The sequence below is a fragment of the Ranitomeya variabilis genome, chromosome 1 (genome assembly GCF_051348905.1).
Source record: "Ranitomeya variabilis isolate aRanVar5 chromosome 1, aRanVar5.hap1, whole genome shotgun sequence".
NCBI classification, from domain to species: Eukaryota; Metazoa; Chordata; class Amphibia; order Anura; family Dendrobatidae; genus Ranitomeya; species Ranitomeya variabilis.
Genome location: NC_135232.1, coordinates 425,047,881 through 425,074,270, shown reverse-complemented (window position 1 = coordinate 425,074,270; position 26,390 = coordinate 425,047,881). Strand labels below are relative to the sequence as shown.

General features: G+C 40.9%; 1 protein-coding gene across 8 annotated transcripts in view; it reads right to left on the bottom strand.

Moving 5' to 3' along the window:
* LINGO2 (leucine rich repeat and Ig domain containing 2) overlaps positions 1–26,390 on the bottom strand; it is a 1,932,610-nt gene that overhangs the window by 38,088 nt on the left and 1,868,132 nt on the right. The window contains exon 1 of one of the 8 annotated variants that reach the window (XM_077249266.1): positions 17,805–17,961. The exons of the other annotated variants lie outside the window; for them this stretch is intronic. The gene's annotated coding sequence lies outside the window, so the exon portion shown is untranslated. Of the gene's footprint in view, positions 1–17,804; positions 17,962–26,390 lie in introns of those variants that run through there. 8 annotated transcript variants of the gene reach the window in all.

Genomic DNA, 26,390 nt, shown 5'->3' with positions numbered 1-26,390 from the left:
TTCAAAAACTGAATAGTGGGGCGTGCAATGTTATTCGGCCCCTTTACTTTCAGTGCAGCAAACTCACTCCAGAAGTTCATTGTGGATCTCTGAAAGATCTAATGTTGTCCTAAATGCCTAATGATGATAAATATAATCCACCTGTGTGTAATCAAGTCTCTGTATAAATGCACCTGCTCTGTGATAGTCTCAGGGTTCTGTTTGATGCACAGAGAGCATCATGAAGACCAAGGAACACAACAGGCAGGTCCACGATACTGTTGTGGAGAAGTTTAAAGCCAGATTTGGATTCAAAATGATTTCCAAAACTTTAAAATATCCCAAGGAGCACTGTGCAAGCGATCATATTGAAATGGAAGGAGAATCATACCACTGCAAATCTACCCAGCCGTCTCTCTAAACTTTCATCTCAAACAAGGAGAAGACTGATCAGAGATGCAGCCAAGAGGCCCATGATCACCCTGGATGAACTGCAGAGATCTACAGCTGTGGTGGGACAGTCTGTCCATAGGACAATAATCAGTCGTACACTGCACAAATCTGGCCTTTATGGAAGAGTGACAAGAAGAAAGCAATTTCTGAAAGATATCCATAAAAAGTGTCATTTAAAGTTTGCAATAAGCCACCTGGGAGACACACGAAACATGTGGAAAAAGGTGCTCTGTCAGATAAAACCAAAATCGAACTTTTTGGCAGCAATGCCAAATGATATGTTTGGCAAAAAGGCAACACAGCTCATCACCCTGAACACACCATCCCCACTGTCAAACTTGGTGGAGGCAGCATCATGGTTTGGGCCTGCTTTACTTTAGCAGGGACAGTGAAGAAGGTTAAAATTGATGGGAAAATGGATGGAGCCAAATACAGGACCATTCTTGAAGAAAACCTACTGGAGTCTGCAAAAGACCTGAGACTGAGACAGATATTTGTCTTCAAACAAGACAATGATCCCAAACATAAAGCAAAATCTACAATGGAATGGTTCACAGATAAACATGTCCAGGTGTTAGAATGGCCAAGTCAAAGTCCAGACCTCAATCCAATTGAGAATCTGTGGAAAGAGCTGAAAACTGCTGTTCACAAACGATCTCCATCAAACCTCACTGAGCTCGAGCTGTTTGCCAAGGAAGAATGGGCAAGAATTTCAGTCTCTTGATGTACAAAACTGATAGAGACATACCCCAAGCAACTTACAGCTGTAGTCACAGCAAAAGGCGACGCAACAAAGTATTAAGTTAAAGGGGCCAAATAATATTGCACGCCCCACTTTTCAGTTTTTTATTTTCCACAAAAATTGAAAATAACCAATAAATTTCGTTCAACTTCACAATTGTGTTCCACTTGTTGTTGATTCTTCATCAAAAATTTACATTTGGTATCTTTATGTTTGAAGCATAATATGTAGGAAAAGGTTGAAAAGTTCCAGGGGGCCGAATACTTTCGCAAGGCACTTTATATAAGCAAAAGTATGTAAATCTGAAATATACAGCTATATAATAAAAATACTAATAGGAACCTAAGGAAATCTTTGTAAGGATAAAAGATTAGACCGTAAAACAATTGTTTTCTCCCCGTCAGCCTATAAAATATTAATGGAAATTGTTGGAGAAGAAAACGCCTCTATTCAAATCAATGAGACTTAACATCTTGCCTGAGAGACAGGTGAAGAGAAATTGCTGGATTTCAAGATTCAGATCAGCCAAAGGATTTGTCACATATTGTAATCCAATGTATCATTTTTAGAATTTCATTCTGTCACCGTGTGTCAATAAAACTGCCAGATGGAAGCAGTAAAATTGTCTGTCAAGGAATATTATGTTCTAAACCTACAAACCAACTTATAACATTTTACACAACTGTTCAAAGATGTAATATTAAAGAAAGAGTGCGGAAAAAAAATACTTTTCTTGTAGTACAAATGACAATGACATAGTACCATTAATGATTTTTTTCTTTTCTTGGAGTTTCAGTAAATGTAGAAACAGTCTCTAAAGTACTAAGGCAACGAATAGGTCAGAAGTCATCAGAAATTAAATAAACACCATCTTCTTCTATTATATCATTTATGGAAATGCCAGAAGCTGATGTCAAATATCTATATCCCCAATGACTTTCATAATGAATACAGGAGCCAATTACTACCTCGTGTATATCAATGAAGTTGTCTGTAATTGGTGCATAATTGTTCATATCCCCTGAGACCATGGCTCATATTGGTTTAATTAACTTTATACAGAGATCAAATTATCAAGGGTGGTGGCCCTGTCGCAACAGGCAAATATAGTGGCAGCTTCTGTACAGGGAAACGCTAAGAAACAAACCATGTCACTTAAAGATTGTAAATTTTGCTAAGTGGTCCTATGAGGTTTAGTAAAATTCACAGAGCAATCCTCAAACTTGTATTAAAGTTTCATTTTAAGATGGTTCCAATGTACAGATCTACCAGACATAGGCATAGGAACTAAAATACTACTGTCCAATCTATGCAGCTGAAGTATAATGAGAGACGTGTTCATATTGAGAAAACGCAGATGCAGTGTTTGGCTGACATATGTCTCATCAAACATCGCATAAGCACAAGGTTATTCAGTGGTAAGGAGAAGACCAGCAGCTTTAAGACATCTCAAGACAGGCCAAACCTCTGCAGAACATATCAGTAAATGCCAACCCTTGTTTCCCTAGATATCTGCAGTTAGTGAAAAATGGAAGGTCCCAAAATATTAGATCAATATTTTCAGGTTAAAGAGGTTGTCCGGTCCAAATTGATAATTCTCCAGTCACTCTGTGTGGCAGCACACTTATCCCTCCCAGAGAATGCGCTGCTGGGACTTGCCGGTTTCTGACTCAAGACTGGAGGGTATGAATGAGTTATACATACTCCCGGCCAGTGGGCGCTGCCTCTCTTCCTTACTCTTGTATTTGTCAGAAACCGGCAAATCCACATAGCGCACAGTGATTGCACTGGTTGGATTCATAAGTATGTACACAAAGTGACTGCAGACTTAGCAATTTATACTGGACAACCCCTTTAAGATTATTGTCCTTCAAATTATGACATTATAGCATAAGGCTACTTTTACTTGACACATGAAGGCCCATTTTAATTACTTGTCACAGAAGGTTATTTCACTTAAGAGGACTAGAATAACATAAAGGGCTGTTAACAAAATCACAATTTGCTGTTATAATAATGTACATACAGTATATAGCTATTCATTTCTGATATTATGACTTATTGTTTTATCTCCCCAATTTTACACATATCACCTCCTGAAGGATGCCCTATCAGACTATATTTAGCCTCTAGTTGAAATTGGATCCATCCCATTGTAGTTCAACCGCAGGAGCATGTGCTGCAATGGTTTCAGTCTCTCTCAGCTATATTTACCATAGGTCTGCCATGCCTTCACCATAGAGTGTATTTTACTTTTAGAATACATTATTATTCTATGCTTTTTATGGTTCTATACAGCAGTCTTTCAGCCCAATTAACTAAATATCTTCTGCCATCTGCATCAACATAGCTGTCTGTGTGTTTTTACATCATTTACCTGTTAGTTGGTTTTCAGCACAGATCTAGACTCTGCTCTGCTTAGCATCCAATTATGAGAACTGAAGAGTAGACACAAGCAAGCCTGAACTGTGTCTGAAGCCTGCTGCTGACAAGATCAGCGATTAGAAAATGCTGCTTTGTTGATGCATATGGCAGAAGATAATTCTCACAAAGCATTTGCAATTTTACATCATTGATCTGTCAGCATCAAACAGATCTCAGCCCTGCTTGTGTCAGCTTCGATGTGCCTAGTTATTGTAGGCAAGTAGGAGTGCCAGACTGTTGATCTGTGTTGGAAACAAGTTAACAGATCAATAATTTTAAAGCACGCATGCAATTATGTTGATGTAGATGGCAGAAGATATAATCATTCAGTTAGACAAATGTACATCATTATACAGTGAACAGAAAAACAAGCCTATTCTACAAATAGGTAAGATTGATGTTATGTCAAACTGAGCACAACTGTGCTGGAAGCTTTTGCTTTTTTACAAATTCATCTGTCAAATGGATTTCGGCACAACTGTGAGTCATCAATTCAGAGACATTGGGGTAGTAAGGATGATGCAGGAGAGTACAGGATCCGACTACAGTAATATCTGTTGGGTTTCTATCGTGGTCTCCACCCTTCTAAAAGAAAATATAGTGCAGCTTGGTATGACATTTTGTCCATTGCTTTTGGTGATTGAGACACCAAAAGAGATATAAACAGAGTATTAAATGTCCAACTATCAATTGTAATTTGGAAGTTATTATTTGCATTTGATCTAAATTTAACACCAGGAAGAAGTGGTGATACAGGTATGTGATGGCAGACATATCCTCTCCTCAGTTGCAAGCTTTTAGCCTAGGGTGGTATCTAGCAATTCAATTCATTACATTCCACAAGAAATATAGAAGTGTGGTGTTTACTTCTTAAAAGGTTTGATGATGACGTCTAGTGATGAGCGAATATACTCGTTACTCGAGATTTCTCAAGCATGCTCGGGGGTCCTCCGAGTATTTTTTAGTGCTCAGAGATTTAGTTTTTCTTGCCACAGCTGAATGACTTACATCTGTTAGCCAGCATAAGTACATGTGGGGATTCCCTAGCAACCAGGCAACCCCCGCATGTACTTATGCTGGCTAACAGATGTAAATCATTCAGCTGTGGCAAGAAAAACTAAATCTCTGAGCACTAAAAAATACTCAGAGGACCCCCGAGCATGCTTGAGAAATCTCGAGTAATGAGTATATTTGCTCATCACTAATGATGTCCCAATGTACTGCAAATCTCTTGGTTACTAAACAGACTCTTTCCTAAGGAAACTACAATACCACCCTTACTTTAACGATCATTAATAGCTTCTCAAAGGGTTAAATAGGGCTATATGAGCACCACTTATGGTGTGAAGCCCGAGAACAAAATGGAAAACCACCAAAATAGATAAAGCATACTACAACGCAAATCAGCCCAACAAAAAGTCAAAGAATACATGCAAGGTGCATTTTCTGCACATCCAAGTGTCCCCTTTACCTGAAGAACAGCAGTAAATCAGGATACTAAGAATTACCGCTAATGTCGTTAGAAGGTAACAGCTTAGCACCTTCATGGCCTGAACGGCATATTGAATTTACTGTCTCCACTAGGTCGAACTAATAGTTCTCACAATTAACTACAATCCTAAAACATCATGTATGCAACTGAAATTAAAGGGAAACATTAAACATCAGTATTGATGAAAGTGCCATAATCATGACAATATACAAGCAGTATTGCCATGGTTGACATACATTTGCTTGTCCCTGAAGTATTTTGTGCTGGAGACTGAACTCGGAACAGACAGATGCAAGAAACAGCCACTGCAATTTATCCCATTAATGTAAACACATTAGCCAAGGCAAATAAATTAGATTTCCCTGCATTCATATTTCTCTGTTAGATTACTGAAAACTAAGTTGGAGGATAAAACACAAACATTAATATCTTTTCGCTGTTATGATTAATCTACATGAGACAAGCATGCATTGAGCAGATTTCTGGCGCTGGCTGCAAATCTAAAGTAGCCAGTTAAAGGCAAGAAAACTAATTAAATGCTGAATATATCCTAGATCCAAGACACTGCCTTTTTGTATTTCAGAAATTAATTAATTGAATGTCAAGCCCCACTCACAGAATAAACAATTAGATATACATATATGCATTTTTATTAATAGTTATATTGTTACTTTCAGTTAGTTACATAATTACATAGGTTGTAAAAGACCTAGGTCCATGAAGTTCAAGCTTTCTCCCCCAATTGTACATATCGTCACTAATTTAACTATAACCCACAAAATATTAAGTGTACTGAGGAAATCATCTAACCCTTTATTAAAAGCTGCTATAGTGTCTGCCATTACTGCCTCCTGTGGTCGGCGTTCCACAGTCTGACTGCTCTAACTGTAAAGAACCCTTTCCTGTTTAGCTTTTCTTCCACAAGTAATGAGTGCCCTCTAGTCCTCAGGACAGTCCTTGGAAGGAACAAGTCATGTGCCAGTGTTTTGTACTGGCCACACATACATTTATACATGTAAATGAGATCTCCTCAGAGGTGTGTTTTTTTCTAAGCTAAACAAGCCCAACTTTTTCCAACCTCTCCTCATATTTACAACCTCTCCTCATATGCGATACCATCCATCCCTTGTAATAATCTAGTTGCCCGTCGTTGAACTGATTCTAACTTCAGAATATCCTTTTAAAAATGTGGAGCCCAAAACTGAATCCCATATTCTAGATGTGGCCTCACCAATCTACTATATAATTGTCTAAGGGGTACTTCCGTCTGTCTGTCTGTCCTTCTGTCTGTCTGTCTTTCTTTCTGTCATGGATATTCATTGGTCGCGGCCTCTTTCTGAAATGGAATCCAAGTCACTGATTGGTCGTGGCAAAACGCCCACGACCATTGCCACGACCAATCAGCGACGCGCACAGTCCAGAAGAAAATGGCCGCTCCTTACTCCCCGCACTCACTGCCCGGCGCCTGCATACGCTGTCCAGTCACCGCTCACACAGGGTTAATGCAGGCGGTAATGGACCGCTTTATGCCGCGAGTAAAGCAATCCGTAACCGCTGCTATTAACCCTGTGTGTCCCCAATGTTTTACTATTGAGGCTGCCTATGTGGCATCAATAGTAAAAAAATTTAATGTTAAAAATAATAAAAAAAAAAAAAAACTGCTATACTCACCCTCCGTAGTTCGCCGAGCCGCTGGCGCTGGCCGCCATCTTCCGTTCCTGGCGATGAATTGCGAAATTACCCAGAAGACTTAGCGGTCTCGCGAGACCGCTAAGTCTTCTGGGTAATTTAGCAATGAATCCTGGGAAAGGAAGATGGCGGCCGGCTCGGTGGATCCCAAGCATCGGTAACTGCTTCCTGGATCCAGGCGCCAACGAAAGGTGAGTATATAACTATTTTTTTTTTTATTCTTTTTTTTTTTAATAGGGATATCATGCCCACATTGCTATATACGTGGGCTGCGCAATATCCAACGTGGCCTGCGCAATATACTACATGGGCCGGGCAATATACTACGTGGGCTGCGCAGTATAATACGTGGGCTGCACAATATACTATATGGGCTGGGCAATATACAACATGCGCTGCACAATATACAACGTAGGCTGGGCAATATACTACGTGGACTGCGCAATATACTACATGGGCTTGGCAAAATACCACGTGGGCTGCGCAGTATAATACGTGGGCTGCGCAATATGCTATATGGGCTGCGCAATATACAACGTGGGTTGCACAATATACAACATAGGCTGGGCAATATACTACGTGGACTGTGCAATATACTACATGGGCTGGGCAATATACAACGTGGGCTGCACAATATACTACATGGGCTGGGCAATATACAACGTGCACTGTGCAATGTACTGCGTGGGCTGCGAAATTTACTGCATGGGCTGCGCAATGTACTGCGTGGGCTGTGCAATGTACTGCATGGGCTGCGCAATATACTACGTGGGCTGTGCTATACACTACGCATACATATTCTAGAATACCCGATGCGTTAGAATCGGGCCACCATCTAGTGATTTATAAAAGGGTAATAATACATTGTTATACAGGTTGTAAAAAGACTCAGGCCCATCAAGTTCAACCTTTCTTCACCATTCTCAATTGCTGAGTTACTTGATAACCCACAATGCCATTTGACATGAGAAAAGTATCTAGTCCTTTTATAAATGCTGATATAGTATATGATACCTCTTATACCTCGAATAGCATTTGTTCAACATGTAATGAACTTATCCCTAGTTCTTTGTAATGTCTTATGAAGGAATAAGGACCTGAAAAGGACTAAGGGACATTCGTCATGTGTGGAGGAAAAGTGATTCTGACATCTAAATAGGAAAGGGTTCTTTACAGTTAGAGGAGTCTGATTGAGGAATGGGCTACTATAAGAGATTTTTGATTCATTGTGTTCTGGATTTTAATTTGTGTTTTTTGTGTTATTTTAGAGTCTTTATTACACATATCTATTGCCATCTGTCTGTTTTTCTGGGCTTCCACGAGACATCTGGATAATTTGTCGGCTGTGTGTTGGAAGGAGAAAAAAGATCGAAAGGAACTAGAGTGTCTACTTATTCCGGACACTTTGTCACAGAAGAGACAAGATGTCCATCTTGCATGAGAAATATATGATATAGTGGGTTTTAAGTATATGTGTCACTTTGTATATAAAATTGCTGTACACCATAGCAGGTATATTGTCCTGTATGTTATCCATATGGTATGTTTTTGTAGGTGTATGGGTTCGATATACATACCAATGTGTGTGGTTAAGTAGATATATTTATATTCACTTGCACTTTCTGTAGGACTATATCACTATATTTCAGTACTGGTATTTCTTGAGCGGGATGCGTTGCCCCAATTTAGGTGTTATTTATTAATTTTTACACATCACTAGTTTTCCGGTGTGAGCGGCATGCTATTGATTATATTTAACCGCTCTAAATCATCTTTTCACCCTATTTGCTATATTGGCACATATTACTGTTTCTCAGTAGTATTTGATTTTTTGTCTTTCAGTCTTTCACAGCTGCAACCCTATATACTTACCGTCCTTAATCGTTCCCTTAAGCAAGATGGCGTTCTCGGCGCGCGCGCATGCGCGCCACGGTGAGGGTTTGCGGACCATCCCTTCTGGCATCCGGAAGTGACAGAGCGGGAAGTGACGTCTAGAGGATTTTTTCCTCACCCCGCTCTGTACACTAGGAGAGCCGGCGAGTATGTGTCATACATCCCCACCTTTGGCGGTGCGCATGCGCCATTAATGGCGCCGCTGAGTGGCCGCAGCTGCTCCTGTCTTTTAAATGAAGCCCAGATTATACACAAAAAATATGCCCCCCGAGGAAGCCAAACGCAAAACGCGCGTCGGGGCTAGCTGGACGTACACTGGCACCTATTCATGGGTAAGGTATGCATGGGAGGTTGGTCCTTTTTTTGAGCCCATTTGGGCTAGCTGAGGAGATATAGTGAATATTAGCATCATTGCACTAGGCACTATGCACTTTGTTATGATATACCATTCTTCCCTGTTCTGTGTTCAGAGGTGATAGGCCTCTGTCAGATGTATCTACCCATGGTGTAACTTTCAGTGTTCTTTGTCCCACGTACATGAGCTCTGCGTGTACCTTGTCCCTATAGTGTATATCTATTTGTGTTGTCATATATTTAATAAAATTTGTTACTATTTTTATTACAAATGTTTTTGGGTCGTTTCTACTCCGTTTAGCTGTAGGAAATATTGATTAGTGGAGTTTTCCCCGTGACATATGTCCATTTCTAGGGCATATCCCTGTTTTAGGGCTTATTTTGATATGCATCAGTGGTATTTATATATAAGAGATAGTAGTAAGATAAATTATACTAGCATTTAAAAAAGAGCAGTATACTTTTTTCATAACAGGTATTGTACATTATAAATAATCAAATGATAGATAATGTAAAATTAGTAGAGAAAGGTTGAACTTGACGAACCTGTGTCTTTTTCCAACCTATGTAACAATTAATAAAAATGTAAGGAAAAATGCATTTATAATTGCATGGGAGTTCACATTTAATTAATTAAGTCACATCTGAAGCACAAAAGGCAGTGTCTTGGATCTAGGATGTAGTTAGCATTTAATTAGCTTTGTCGCTTTTAACTGGATTCTTTAGATTTGCAGCCAACACCAGAATTCTGTTTAATGCGCATTGGTCTTATGAAGATTAATCATATCAGCAAAAAGATATTAAATTTTGTGTTTTATCTTTCAACTTTGTTTTCAGTAATTTAATAGAGACATATGGATGGAGTAAAATATAATTTATTTGCCATAATCGAAAAATAACATTAATTTCCACCATTTTTGACTATGTTAGATTTATGTTATTTGCTTATTTGTTGGGGCTTCCACAATCTTGAGAACCGTGATGAGAACATGATAAATCCCATAAAAAGTGGAATCCATCAGGATACTTTATAACAGTCATGGCATGTTAAATAGGTGAAAGGGTTAACTGTCCGTGGAAATTTGACAAATTTTGCACAAGTCACTCCACCTAATTGGTCTCAAAGGATCCTTGGCCCTCATCCTTTAAGCACTATACAGGTATTTGGACTTACTACAGGGTACCCAGGGTTACATCTATCAAGTAGCTTCCATCCTGTGGAGTGAGCTAGAGAGGAAAGTCAACTGGCTGTTAGGGCTGGCAGAACGCACCAAATTATAAGAGAAATGGTATAGGTGCGTTCACAGCCTGGGTCCACCGTGCAGATAAGGATCCTGCTGCTGAGTAATGACGGACTATATGGTGGTATAATGTGGATACACACACGGGTTAACTTCACCCAGTGTGAAGGAAGCAAACCCTGTTGCATCACAGGGCCGCGGTACTGCACCAAGAGCACAAGCAAGGAGTCTCAGGACTCTATCCCAAGACACAGGATTAGAGTACGCTCAGACCATTTGCGCTCGACACCGCAACTGGGGTGTCAAAGTAACAGAAAATATAACTTAAATGCACAAGAGTGCGTACTGTGCCACTCTGGCGGACGCCACTAACCACCCAGACTTGGGATAGGAAAGCACTCTAATAGCGCACGGTGATGCACTGGCGGTCACAGTAATTAGACGCTATTTAGTGTGTTTAGTACTGATGGCTCAGCCAGGCGCTAGATAGCAGACATCCACCTTACACGAGCAGTCATACACAAGGGAGGGGATGATTAAAGAATGACTTGCACTGATCAACACACACATGTCTTCAAATGTACACTAGCGCATGGCCGAGTGGCCATGTGAACTTTTTATAGCGGAAGTGGTACAAGACCTTCCCGATGGACCAATAGGAGCCACAACAGGACCTGAGCATGTGACCCCCGACCTCCAATGGGAGGTCGTCCCGTGGGCATGCTCAGTATGGGAAAAGCAGGACTTAGTCCCAGAAAGACCTGCTCACTGCTGAACATTGCTGGCTACAAGGACAGAGCCTGGAAGGGAAGTAGTAACCAGTCGTCCAGTATCAGCCTGAGCTATATGCTGGGACCGATGGCTCTGCTGAGCAGACTCCACTGCGGCTGGAGGAGAATGGGAGACTGCTGCGGAGATGGTTCGAGATTCTCCCTGTGCAGAGGCGGGAACTCGACACCTAACACTGGCTAGGTCAAAACTAAAGCAAAAAGGCAAGTGCAAAATAAAATCAAGAGACAGGGACAAGGTCATTGAGGTAGCCAAGGTTATAATCAGTTGTATAGAGTCAGAGGCAAAGCCATCAGACAGGCAGAAGGTAAAGACAATCCAAGGTTAGCAATGGGAAATAAGTAAGCTGGGTCAAATATATCAACAGGAGAAATAATCAGGGTTACATACTTATAACTGGCAACTCAAGGAGTTCAAGTAAGGTGTGGCACTGCACTATTGACCTTAGCAGGAGATAATTAATCTGGCTGATTATCTGGAAAAAAAAAACCACACCCTTTCTGCCTGATAAAGTAACACCCCAAGTACCAGCAACACCAGCATCTCTAACTAGCCAGAGGCGGCACTGATGACAAATCCTCTATCACTTGGGTGGGCAGAAACACGAATTCTGGTGCATGACAAAGGAGTAGACGTCACTGGAATAGGTCAAGGAGGAGAAATGAACATAAATTCACAGATTCCCACATGTCATATTTCTATGCCAAAAGAAAATCTGCTTTGAAATTTGAAGAGCGTTTAGATGTGGATTTTCTGCACAATTGCTGTAGATTTAACCCTTTCCATTGAAAGGGGCGAAATCCTTAGCAATTCTGTAAGCAAATCTGTTTTGGAAGACATGCATCATTTTAGTTGAATTTGTTTGTGGTATGAAATTACTGTACACATTAAATCACTGTAAGAGGAGTCTCACTCTTTCTTGGACCAGGGGTGACCAGGGCAGCGAAAAACACTGAATGGAACGCAACACCGACACTGCATACACTTTGTTTTATGAATCCATTGGGGGAGGGGAGGATAAAAGCTGTAGGCCATTATCAAGATAAAAATCTCTCTTCAAAGGAGTATTCCGAATCTGCAAAAATGGCTGAAAGAGCAATCAATATGCCATAAATGTCCCAGATGGGACAGCCCCTTTAACTCACTTCAAATAGAATGATAGGTTCATGCCCCCGATGAGCAAAGAAAAAATTGTCATAAGGAAGCAACAGCTGCTTTAACCACATACTATAAATCTGTCTCTTGGGCTTCCTTATGTCCTTTTACTACAGTAGTACCCATTGGCTATTGATCTGCCAGGATATTGACAGCTACATATGACAATAATATTATAGCCATAATAGAAAAAAAAATCATGCAAGCGGAAATCCAATCAGCAAGTAATAATGGATTCAGAAATAATACTCTATCCTCCTAAATGAATAGAATTCTGAAACTTCTGCAAAGTCATTTAAGTGAAAAAAAGATTTTAAATAAAGGAGGCAATGAAAAGTAGTGGGTGTTAGACTATAGATTGCAGTCTAAAAATAATAAGAAAAAAAAATGAAGTAATATGCGAAGAGTAGAATGGTGTCTTCTTCACTAGCACTCGCAGGCTGAGGCTCATTAGCGGAGTTAATAGTGTGCTGACAACACCTGCAGCCCGTCTCTAGCACGGAAATGCACAACCTGGGCTGCGCATAAACTGAAGCCTTGTTTGTGGTATAGTAAGCAAAAAATGCAGAGCTAGAAAAACAGTAATGTTCAGAACGAATGTGACCGAAGAGATGACGGCTTATTAGATGGTCTATAGCATTGGGATTTTTATGAAGAATGCTAAATCTAATTGTAGGTGTAAAAGACCTAATTTTAGAGCTCCTACATGCACACATGCACAGATGTTGAAACACACACAGACGCACACTCACAGCGCACACTCACAGCGCACACACACTTTGGCTCAGTATTTTTAAAAGGGTTGTCCCTCTTCAGAAAAATTTTAATTAATTTAAATTTAAAAATTCTAAGCTGTGCAAGGTATAATAAACAAAGTGAGCATTACTTAGGCTGGTTTCACATTTGCATTGGGCAGAGCTGCGGAGTGCTGCGTAGTTCCTCCGTTAAGCCCCGCCCACTGCTGCACCTCTTCCATTCAGCTCCGCCTACGTCGTCCTGCATACCTATCTTTAACATTGGGTACGGAGGCCATGTGAATCTATGTGGATGTCTTCGCATGCATCATTTTGCAGCTGCTCCGACTGCAACAAAAAGCAACGTGTTGCTTTCTGCGCAGTTCGGCGCAGAATCAAAATGACGCATGCGTAGGCATATGCATAGATTCGCATGGCCTCATTACCCAATGTTAAAGATAGGTATGCAGGATTCATGCTGACGTAGGCAGAGCTAAATGGAATAGGTGCTGCAGTGGGCAGGGATTAACAGAGGAACTACGCAGTCCTCCGCAGTTCTGCCCAATGCAAATGTGAAACCAGCCTTACCCTTTCCAAGGTCCAGCACCAGCTCTCTGTCAGTAGTCAAACTTCAGTTGCTTGTCTGCACTGTTAATGTCACAGCAACAGCACTGCAGCCAATGAGAGAGCTCAGCAACTACCCAGGCAAGTGCCACTGAGTTCATAAAATCATACAATCATAGAATGTTAGAGATGGAAGAGACCTCAAGGGTCATCGTGTCTATCCCCCTGCTCAATATAGGATTCAATAAACCATCTTCCACAAATATCAGCAAAATCCTTGAAACAGAAAGCTTAATAATAATGGTGAGGGGGGCTATATTAGCACGGTATACTTCCATAATTAATGAAAACGCAAAAAATAAGAGCAAAAATTACCCCATATAAAATATATAGAGTTTATTTAAAAAATATATTTTAATGCAAAAACTAAGTAACACAGATCACATGGAAAAACAAAGTGGATAGCTGATTTACACAGGTGTAAAGCACATGGTCCCCAGTAAATATAGTGGATGTGGGGAAAACAAAAAAATAGCAGCAAGTCTCATAAAGTGCCAGTGCCCATGCAGTCATTGTTCCCATGCAACAAAAAATACTAATTCATAGACCATTTGTATAATATTTATAAGTCAGAGAGATGTTTCATTGATTAAATAATGGGGTGCATATCGCGTTAAGGGAACGAAAGCTGCAAAAATAAAGCTACATTTTTTTCTTACTCATTGTATCCACCTCGGACCAGATGCTGTCAGCCCCGTGTGTTTTGTGTGGGCTTCCTCAGGGGACAGTAACTAACTGTGTGTTATTATGGCTCTTATGTAAGGATGTCAATCAATGTGGTTGAATATGGCGCATGCATGGTGACCCGCGCCCCGGTAGTTGCATCACATCCTGTATCATCCTAAGTGCAGCTGGACGGGGGAGATCTCCCATGATGTCAATACCCATTGTATCCACCTGGGACTAGATGCTTTCAGCCGCAATGCACGTTTCGCGTGTGCTTGCTCGGGAGGGCTGTAACTAACTGTGTGTTATTCTGGCTCTTATATAGGGATTTCAATCAATGTGTTTGAATACGGCACATGCGTGGTGACCCACGCCCCAATAGTTGCATCACATCCGGTCTCATCCTAAGTGCAGCCGGGCAGGAGAAATCTCCCATGACGTCAGTTACCAGGCTCCAAACAGGCTAATCTGTATCTTCTCCCTTTCACTTTCATTCCATTGCTTTTCATGTTTCCATGTGCAAATGAGAATTAGGATGATCCCTCTACACTGTGACATCCCTTCAGATATTTGTAGACAGATATTAAAGGGAATCTATCACCCCTGGGTGATTTTGATCTATTACTATGGACATACAGGTAATAGAATAGTTAAACCCGTCTTATCCATATGCCTCATAGCTGTGGTGTAAATCTTGAGAAACTCATTTATAATGTTATACGTTAGTGATTTCTTCCAGGCTCCGGAGCGTGCGGGGCCTGAAAGAAATCACTCCCTACTGACTTCATTATAATGGTACCCCCTCCCATCAGCGTCACACTGACCTGTTTTGCCCTGTAATCCCCTGTATGAGCTATGCATGCGCGTAGTTAAGAAAACCGTTTCTGCCCTCCTATGGGTAGTGTCTGCATATCACTGCGCTGTAGCAGAGACTCGCCGGTGCTTGTGCAGATGATCAATACAGACACTGCCCATAGGAGGGCAGACAGCGTAACTGTACACATACATAGCGCATGCACTAGCTTACAGCACCGAACAGGTCAGTGTGATGCTGATAGCAGGGGGTACCATTATAATGAAGACCGGAGGCAGAGATTTCTTCCAGGCACTGCACACCCCGGAGCCTGGAAGAAATCATTATCATATAACATTATAAATTAATTTCTCAAGATCTACACCGCAGCTATGTGGTTTTTGCCTTCCTCTGGATCAACATGTCAGGTTATAGCCTGAACTCGATGTACCTAAGTCTATTCAGCCTTAAAAACTATGAAACTATCTAAGGCTACGTTCACATTTGCGTTGTTGGGTGCAGCGTCGGCGACGCAACCAACAACGCATGTACACAACGCAACGTTTTGCGACGCATGCGTTGTCATAAGATAGTAAAGATCAGGAGCTTCGGCGCAGGGAAAACGCTACAAGTAGCGTCCCCTGCGCCCTGTCTTGTGCGTCAATATGACGCATGCATCGTAAAATGCATTACAACGCATACCGGCGCATGTCCATGCGTCCCCCTATGTTAAAGATAGGAGCGCATGATTCATGCATTGGTATCCGTCGACAACGCTGCGCCCAACAACGCAAATGTGAACGTAGCCTAACAAAGCCATATATGTCATGGTTTAGTGACATTTTGTGGTCATGTCACATTTTTTGCCTCAATTTTTCAAATTTCACCAACAACCACTATATGAGCACAACGTGTGAATAAATCCTCATTACAAAAAAAAAGAACCCTATGTTAATACATGAGATATTTATCACACTTGTGCTTAAAAATAACTTCTACAGAACAATGCTCCTAAACACTTGCTATGAAAAGCTCCAGTATATTCCGCAGCATATTACAGTTCAGGGGAAACTTGCACAAACTATATGACATTACATAGTAACAGACGATTCTTCATTTCTAACAAGCGGAGGGAGGGCCCTGCTCACAATCTGGGAGTAATATAATATTTATTGTGTCCATTGTCAGTAGCAAAATTAAACACCACAAAAGTACAACTAGGACTTGATCTCATTTTCCAAAACTTTTACAATTTATCTGCAGGGTAAATGGGATTTCATGAAAACTCATTATACTACGTGAATGGCTACTAAATAATATATGAATGCGATAAGTGTGTGACTGCCCCCTAAGTTTTCTTTTGCATGAACATAATATAGGTGTCTTTATTACGGGATCTATGGTTCTTTTAATACCATGTTTTATTAAACCGTTCTTCAGACTAGAACTTGTGGCTTTTATACGTAAAAGTGTTATTGGTGTTTTTCACATACCCTATATAGTCTATACGGATGTTCAAGGATAAGAGGAAATGAGCGGCATATCGTCTAACAGTATGTAAAAATTATTTGTATCCAAGCGCGCTTAGTCATAGGATAAGATAAAGGATGTTCATATGTCCTTGTATTTTCGCAGACTGAGTGGCCTACCTAAAATCATGGAGGCAAGTCCGAATTTCGATGTGAGATCAAATTCACTAATGCAAATCTATGCTTACATGAATAATTCTTGTGTTGTCCATTTCACGGACTGTTTGATAAGAAAAGTTTGAGAAACCTTCATTTTTTTATCTGACCAAACTCTGATGACACTATTAGGGCTGGCGGAATGCACCAAATAATTATAAAGATGGAATAAGGTACATTCGCAGCGGCGGGAACTCAACACCTAACAGACACTGATCAAAAACACTGATAAGTCTCAAATAAAATTATTGAAACAAAAAAAAAAAAACATTGATCAATCTCGGACTGTTTTTGGAGGAAAGTAAAAACATTGAAGTCTCTACCCCAAGAAATTTGGACTAACCACAACTTATTTAGGTGCTCCCTAAAAACATATCTGTTTAAGGTGGCCTATCACATTCCCTAATCGTAGTTCTTGTTATATATAGCCCATTCTCTACTTCTCTGAACATAATTCTCCATCAAACTCCACCACACCCAAGAGCACAACAAATATTGGCTGGTGCAGCTTTATATACCCCCATTCCGTCAAGATGGCTGGACCATCATTGTAAATAAGCCCCTGTACTTTGTGTCACCCCTCCTCATTGTAGACTGTAAGCTCTGAAGAGCAGGGTCGTCATTATCTTTGCTTTAAGTATTGTATTATCTTTATCTTTGTTATATATGACTGTTGTTTATGAACTGTTGAATTGTAAAGTGCTGCGGAATATGTTGGCGCTATAAAAATAAAGATTATTATTGTCACAATGAGTCATTGTTGCATGACCATTTTTTGTTGTACCTGGTATCCCCATAACACCAGGACCCCTGATATTTAATACATTGAACTTCGATTCTCAGAGTAAGAAACAAGGAATCATAAAAGTAGTAAAAAAATCAAATAAAAATGGTAACATCAAGTTTTATATTCTTTGCATAACACAAAAAGAGCAGATGACATGCATATTAGAAACCGATCTAATACTGACAAACACTGCCAGAATAATGCTGTAACTTAAGAGTAGTAGAACAGTCTATGGCTAGCCACCACACGCTCGTATTTCTGACCCTCTACGGTTCATGCTGTCCTCTTAGAAATCTCTTTTTACCTTGTAAAGATTTCTGTGATCCGAGCACATTGCCACTTCTTCAGTAAGATGCTGTCCTCCAGTGTGAAGGGAAGGATCTCACAAGGCCTTATCAGCACACATCCTGAGGCTCACAGCTGATCACTGTCAGTCTATGCGCAGAAGACCCCTCCCCAGCACTTAGCACAGCACCAGGAGTGGGCTGTCACTGAGGCTTTAAGAGGCAGGCAGCGCAAATTCTAACTGTGCCTTTAGGGACATGCTAAGAATGATCTTGCTGTCTGATTTGAATGCAGATGCTCTTCTCCTTTCATGTGTCCATGTCTTGCGGCGGAAGCTATCACCTATGCATGATTTGTGTAAGAGTCTGGAAAAGACCAGTGTTTTATCTAGCATAGAGGTGATTGCTTATATTACATGTAAAAGAAGCTTGACTGTTCAGGTCTTAGATAAAAAGAAAAACAGAGCACTGCACCGAACATCTGCTATTAACAAATGATGCAAAATATGCAAAAAGTAATTATATGGATAGGAATTTTCCAGTTCTTGTTATCACTAATCCATAACATTAGAGTAATACAGACATTATTATTGTTCATTAAAAAATTTCTCTCATGAATATTTTTTTTATTAAATCTGTGTATATGTGTATGGTGTATAGTGAGTGTATTAATATACTCACTTACCGCCCCCTTCTCTGGGGTTCAGCGCTGTTCTGCTCCTCTTCTCAGTGATGTCACCGCTCTGTAGACTCCCCGGGTAACACTGCGTGACCCAAAGTTGCTTTTACAATGTAAGTCTATGGAGTGTCAGAATGAGGCAACACAGACTTTCATGGTAAAGGAGACTTATGGCTCACGCATAGGGCGAAATATAAAGTTTGAAGAGCAAAGACTTCACTGAGACGAGGAGCAGAACAGCTCTGGATCCTAGCGGACGCAGTCGTAGGTGAGCAATACACTCACACTACATACCATACTCATATACATAGATTTATGAAAACAAAAAAAATTCATGGGAGGGCTTCTTTAATTAATTATCTATATACTGTATATATATATATATATATATATATATATATATATATATATATATATATATATATATATATATATATACACTCACCGGCCACTTTATTAGGTACACCTGTCCAACTTCTTGTTAACACTTAATTTCTAATTAGCCAATCACATGGCGGCAACTCAGTGCATTTAGGCATGTAGACATGGTCAAGACAATCTCCTGCAGTTCAAACCGAGCATCAGTATGGGGAAGAAAGGTGATTTGAGTGCCTTTGAACGTGGCATGGTTGTTGGTGCCAGAAGGGCTGGTCTGAGTATTTCAGAAACTGCTGATCTACTGGGATTTTCACGCACAACCATCTCTAGGGTTTACAGAGAATGGTCCGAAAAAGAAAAAAAATCCAGTGAGCGGCAGTTCTGTGGGCGGAAATGCCTTGTTGATGCCAGAGGTCAGAGGAGAATGGGCAGACTGGTTCGAGCTGATAGAAAGGCAACAGTGACTCAAATCGCCACCCGTTACAACCAAGGTAGGCCTAAGAGCATCTCTGAACGCAGAGTGCGTCGAACTTTGAGGCAGATGGGCTACAGCAGCAGAAGACCACACCGGGTACCACTCCTTTCAGCTAAGAACAGGAAACTGAGGCTACAATTTGTACAAGCTCATCGAAATTGGACAGTAGAAGATTGGAAAAACGTTGCTTGGTCTGATGAGTCTCGATTTCTGCTGCGACATTTGGATGGTAGGGTCAGAATTTGGCGTAAACAACATGAAAGCATGGATCCATCCTGCCTTGTATGGAGCATCTTTGGGATGTGCAGCCGACAAATCTGCGGCAACTGTGTGATGCCATCATGTCAATATGGACCAAAATCTCTGAGGAATGCTTCCAGCACCTTGTTGAATCTATGCCACGAAGAATTGAGGCAGTTCTGAAGGCAAAAGGGGGTCCAACCCGTTACTAGCATGGTGCACCTAATAAAGTGGCCGGTGAGTGTATATATATATATATATATATATATATATATATATATATATATATATATATATATATAATATATATATATATATATATATATATATATATATATATATATATATATATAAAATTCACAATAGCTCTTTTTTGTTTTTTTGTTCAAATGATATTTATTAAACATTTAGATTTTTTTTTTTTTAATTTAAAGTTGAGTTAACCCCTTAGTGACAGAGCCAATTTGGTACTTAATGACCGGGCCAATTTTTACAATTCTGACCACTGTCACTTTATGAGGTTATAACTCTGAAACGCTTTAACGGATCCCGCTGATTCTGAGAATGTTTTTTCGTGACATATTGTACATCATATTTGTGGTAACATTTCTTCGATATTTCTTGCAATTATTTATGAAAAAAATGGAAATATGGCGAAAATTTTTAAAATTTTGCAATTTTCAAACTTTGTATTTTTATGCCCTTAAATCAGAGAGATATGTCACTCAAAATAGTTAATAAATAACATTTCCCACATGTCTACTTTACATCAGCACAATTTTGGAAACAATTTTTTTTTGTTAAGGAGTTATAAGGGTTAAAATTGACTAGCAATTTCTCATTTTTACAACACCATTTTTTTTTAGGGACCACATCACATTTGAAGTCATTTTGAGGGGTCTATATGATGGAAAATAACCAAGTGTGACACCATTCTAAAAACTGCACCCCTCAAGGTGCTCAAAACCACATTCAAGAAGTTTATTAACCCTTTACGTGCTTCACAGGAACTGAAACAATGTGGAAGGAAAAAATGAACATTTAACTTTTTTTGCAAAAAATTTAATTCAGAACCATATTTTTTTATTTTCACAAGTGTAAAAACAGAAATGTAACCATACATTTTGTTTTGCAATTTCTCCTGAATATGCTGATATCCCATATGTGGGGATAAACCACTGTTTGGGGGCACCGCAGAGCTTGGAAGAGAAGGAGCGCCATTTGACTTTTTCAATGCAGAATTGGCTGGAATTGAGATTGGATGCCATGTCATGTTTAGAGAGCCCCTGATGTGCCTAAACAGTGGAAACGCTCCACAAATGACACCATTTTGGAAACTAGACCCCTTAAGGAACTTAACTAGATGTGTGGTGAGCACTTTAAACCTCCAAGTGCTTCACAGAAGTTTATAAAGTAGAGCTGTGAAAATAAAAAATCGTGTTTGTTTACACAAAAAAGATCTTTTCGCCCACAAATTCTTATTTTCACAAGGGTAACAGGAGAAATTAGACTCCAAAAGTTGTTGTGCAATTTCTCATGAGTATGTTGATACCCCATATGTGGGGGTAAACCACTGTTTGGGCACACCGCAGAGCTTGGAAGAGAAGGAGTGCCGTTTTACTTTTTCAATGTAGAATTGGCTGGAATTGAGATCGGACACCATGTCACTTTTGGAGAGCCCCTGATGTGCCTAAACAGTGGAAACCCCCCACAAGTGACACCATTTTGGAAACTAGACCTGTTAAGGAACTTAACTAGATGTGTGGTGAGCACTTTAAACCCCCAGGTGCTTCACAGAAGTTTATAACGTAGAGCCGTGAAAATAAAAAATCACATTTTTTTCTACAAAAATGATATTTTTGCCCCAAAATTTTTATTTTCACAAGGGTAACAGGAGAAATTAGACCACAAAAGTTGTTTTGCAATTTCTCCTGAGTACGTTGATACCCCATATGTGGGGGTAAACCACTGTTTGGGCACACCGCAGAGCTTGGAAGAGAAGGAGTGCCGTTTTACTTTTTCAATGTAGAATTGGCTGGAATTGAGATCGGACACCATGTCGCTTTTGGAGAGCCCCTGATGTGCCTAAACAGTAGAAACCCCCCACAAATGATACCATTTTGGAAACTAGACCCCTTAAGGAACTTATCTAGATGTGTGGTGAGCACTTTAAACCCCCAGGTGCTTCACGGAAGTTTATAACGTAGAGCCGTGAAAATAAAAAAATCACATTTTTTCTACAAAAATGATCATTTTGCCCCCAAATTTTTATTTTGACAAGGGTAACAGGAGAAATTAGACCACAAAAGTTGTTGTAAAATTTCTCCTGAGTACGCCGATACCCCACATGTGGGGGTAAACCACTGTTTGGGCGCACCGCAGAGCTTGGAAGAGAAGGAGTGCCGTTTTACTTTTTCAATGTAGAATTGGCAGGAATTGAGATCGGACACCATGTCGCGTTTGGAGAGCTCCTGATGTGCCTAAACAGTAGAAACCCCCCACAAATGATACCATTTTGGAAACTAGACCCCTTAAGGAACTTATCTAGATGTGTGGTGAGCACTTTAAACCCCCAAGTGCATCACAGAAATTTATAACGTAGAGTCGTGAAAATAAAAAATCATTTTTTTTCCCTCAAAAATGATTTTTTAGCCTGCAATTTTTTATTTTCTCAAAGGTAACAGGAGACATTGGACCCCAAAATCTGTTGACCAGTTTGTCCTGAGTACGCTGATACCCCATATGTGGGGGGGCACTGTTTGCGTACCCATCAAGGCTCGGAAGGGAAGGAGCGCCGCTTGGAATGCAGACTTTGATGGGATGGTCTGCGGGTGTCATGTTGCATTTGCAGAGCTCCTGATGTACCTAAACAGTAGAAACCCCCCACAAGTGACCCCATTTTGGAAATTAGACCCCCCAAAGAGCTTTTCAAGATATGTGGTGAGCACTATGAACCCCCAACTGCTTCACAAAAGTTTATAATGTAGAGCCATGAAAATAAAAAAAATCATATTTATTCCACAAAAATGATCTTTTCACCACCAAATTTTTACTTTCACAAAGATAACAGGAGAAATTGGACCCCAAAATTTATTGTGCAATTTATGCTGAGTAGGCTGATACCCCATATGTGGGGGATAAACCACTGTTTGGGTGCATGGCAGAGCTCGGAAGGGAAGGAGCGCCGTTTTGGAATGCAGACTTTGATTAATGTTCTGCAGGCGTTATGTTACGTTTGCAGAGCCCCTGATGTACCTAAACAGTAGAAACCCCTCACAAGTGACCTCATTTTGGAAACTAGACCCCCGAAGGAACTTATCTAGATGTGTTGTGAGAACTTTGAATTCCCAAGTGCTTCACAGAAGGTTATAATGCAGAGTCGTGAAAATAAAAAAAATATATTTTTTCCACAAAAAAGATTATTTTAGCCCCCAAATTTTTATTTTCACAAGGGTAACAAGAGAAATTGGACCCCAAAAGTTGTTGCCCAATTTGTCCTGAGTACGCTGATACCCCATATTTGGGGGGACCATTGTTTGGGCGCATGGCTGAGCTCGGAAGGGAAGGAGCGCCGTTTTGGAATGCAGACTTTGATAGAATGGTCTGCGGGAGTTATGTTGCATTTGCAGAGCCCCTGATGTACCTAAACAGTAGAAACCCCCCACAAGTGACCCCATTTTGGAAACTAGACCCCCCAAGGAACTTATCTAGATGTGTGGTGAGAACTTTTAATGCCCAAGTGCTTCACATAAGTTTATAATGCAGAGTTGTGAAAATAAAAAATATTTTTTTTTCCACAAAAAAGATTTTTAGCCCCCAAGTTTTTATTTTCACAAGGGTAACAGGAGAAATTGGACCACAAAAGTTGTTGTCCAATTTATCCCAAGTACGCTGATGCCCCATATGTGGTTGTAAACCACTGTTTGGGGGCACGGCAGAGCTCAGAAGGGAGGGAGCACCATTTGACTTTTTGAGCGCAAAATTGGCTGTGGCGTTTAGAGACCCCCTGATGTACCTAAACAGTGGAAACCCCCCAATTCTAACTCCAACCCTAACCCCAACACACCCCTAACCCTAATCCCAACCCGATCCATAATCCTAATCACAACCCTAACCCCCAAAACACCCCTAACCCTAATCCCAAAGCTAACCATAACCCTAATCAAAACCTTAAACCGAACACACCCCTAATCCTAATCTCAACCCTAACCTCAAAACCTAACCTTAATCCCAATACACCCCTATCCCTAATCCCAACCCTAGCCTTAATCCTAATCCCAAACCTAACCCTAATCCCAAATGTAACCCTAATGCCAACCCTAATCCAAACCCTAACCCCAACTCTAACCCTAACTTTAACCCCAACCCTAGCCCTAACCCTAACTTTAGCCCAAACCCTAACTTTAGCCCTAAACCTAGCCCCAACCCTAACCCTAACTTTAGCCCTAACCCTAACCCTAGCCCTAACCCTAGCTCTAACCCTAATCCTAGCTCTAACCCTAACCCAAGCCCTAGCCCTAGCCCTAACCCAAAGGCTATGTGTACACGTTGCGGATTTTGCTATGGATCCGCAGCGTTTCCACAGCTGCGGGTCCACAGCAGTTTCCCATGAGTTTACAGTACAATGTAAACCTATGGGAAACATAAAACGCTGTGCCCATGCTGCGGAAAAAAACAAGCGGAAACGCAGCAGTTTATATTCCGCAGCATGTCAATTCTTTCTGCGGATTCCGCAGCGGTTTTACACCTGCTCCATAATAGAAAATCGCAGGTGTAAAACCGCAGGGGAATCCGCATAAAAACCGCGGTACAGCCTCGATAAATCCGCAGGAAAAACGCAGCGTTTTGGCCCTGCAGATTTATCAAATCTGCTGCGGAAAAATCCGCAGAGAACCATTCTACGGGTGCACATATCCTAACCCTACCCCTAACCGTACCCCTAACCCTACCCCTACCCCTAACCCTACCCCTAACCCTACCCCTACCCCTAACCCTAACCATACCCCTAACCCTACCCCTAACCCTAATTGGAAAATAGAAATTCATACATTTTTTAAATTTTATTATTTTGTCCTTACTAAGGGGGTGATAAAGGGGGGGATTATTTACTATTTTTTTATTTTGATCACTGTGATAGGATCTCACAGTGACCAAAATAAAACAAGTGGAAGAATCTTCCTCTGCCGGACGGCAGATCATGGCGGGCGCACTGCGCATGCGCCTACCATTTTCTTACCGGAGCAAGAAGCTGGCGGCCAGCAGAAGAAGCAGGAAGACCCAGGGACACCGGTAAGTATAACAGGGTCCCCGAATCCCCCTATTTCTCTGTCCTCTGATGTGCGATCACATCAGAGGACAGAGAATGACATCGCTTTTTTTTTTGCGGTCGCCGGTTAACAGTTAATTACCGGCGATCGCAAAACAGGGGTCGGTAAAAACCAACCCCGATCATGTTCTTTGGGGTCTTGGCTACCCCCAGCAGCCGAGACCCCAAAGATCTTCCGGGTGCCGGGTGGCGGGCACACTGCGTATGCGCCCGCCATTTTATCCCCAGAAAAACATGGCGGCGCCCATGGGGAGCCACGAGGAGCACCGGGGGAGATAGGTGAGTATTGGGGGGCTATCGGGGGCTATCGGGGACCCCATTTCTCTGTCCTCCAATGTGCGATCACATCGGAGGACAGAGAAATTAAATGGCAAATCGCGTTTTTTTTTTGTTGCGACCGCTGGTAAACGGTTAATTACCGGCGATCGCAACTCGGGGGTCAGTAAAAAACCCCCGAATCATGTTCTCTGGGGTCTCGGCTACCCTCGGCAACCGAGACCCCAGAGAAAATCTGATTCTGGGGGGCGCTATTCACTTTTTCCACAGCGCCGTTAATTAACGGCGCTGTGGTTTAAGTACCCTTAGCGGCCGCCGTTAAAAGGCGTATCGGCGGTCGATAAGGGGTTAAACTTGAGCAAAGGCAAGATTGTAAACAAATCAAACAAATCTATAAACATCGTATCTACAATTAAGCAACAAGTTTTTTTTTCAACAGCATAGATATAAAACAGTACGTAATTTAGAATAGTAATTTGTGCTACCATTTTTTAGGAGGGTGGGGAGGGAAAGGAGGGAGGGGGGGAGGACAGTGGGCAGATCTTGTCCCAGTGAGACCATTTCTTTGAAAATTTGGTGAGTTGATTATTTAACACCGCAAATTTCATTTTATAAGACCTATGTAGGGAGATTTTCTCCATTATGTCAGAGAAAGAGGGAGGAAGCTTGTTTTTCCATGCTGCGGCTATAGCATTCTTAATTGTGAGTAAGATTTGTAGTATTATGTGTCTTTTATCTGGACTATAGTCTGTGAGTTCCAAAGATAACAGTGCTGTTTGTGGGCTTAAGTGTTCCATTTTCCCTGCAATTTTGTTTATGATATTGGATTTTGGGGGCCATAATGAGTTTAGTTTTGGGCAACTCCAAAAAATGTGGAGCATATCTCCTTTCTGACCACATTCTCTCCAACACAAATGTGAATTATCCTGACCATAATGGGCCATCCTGGCCGGAGTAAAATACCATTGGGAAATGACCTTGAAGTGAGACTCCTGTAGGGACATTGAGAATGTAGAATTGTATGTCAAGGTCAGTGCTATTTCCCAGTCCTCATGTGAGGGAGTTATATTCAATTCTCTTTCCCACTTTTGCGTGTATGTTTTTTTTTTACCAAATCAGCATCATGGTTTAGCCAGTCATAGATGTATTTATGGCTCCAAAAAATTCTGTGATCTAAGTTGCTTATAAGATTCAAAGTAGCTTCTGAGAGCCTAGGTTTCTTCCGGAGAAAG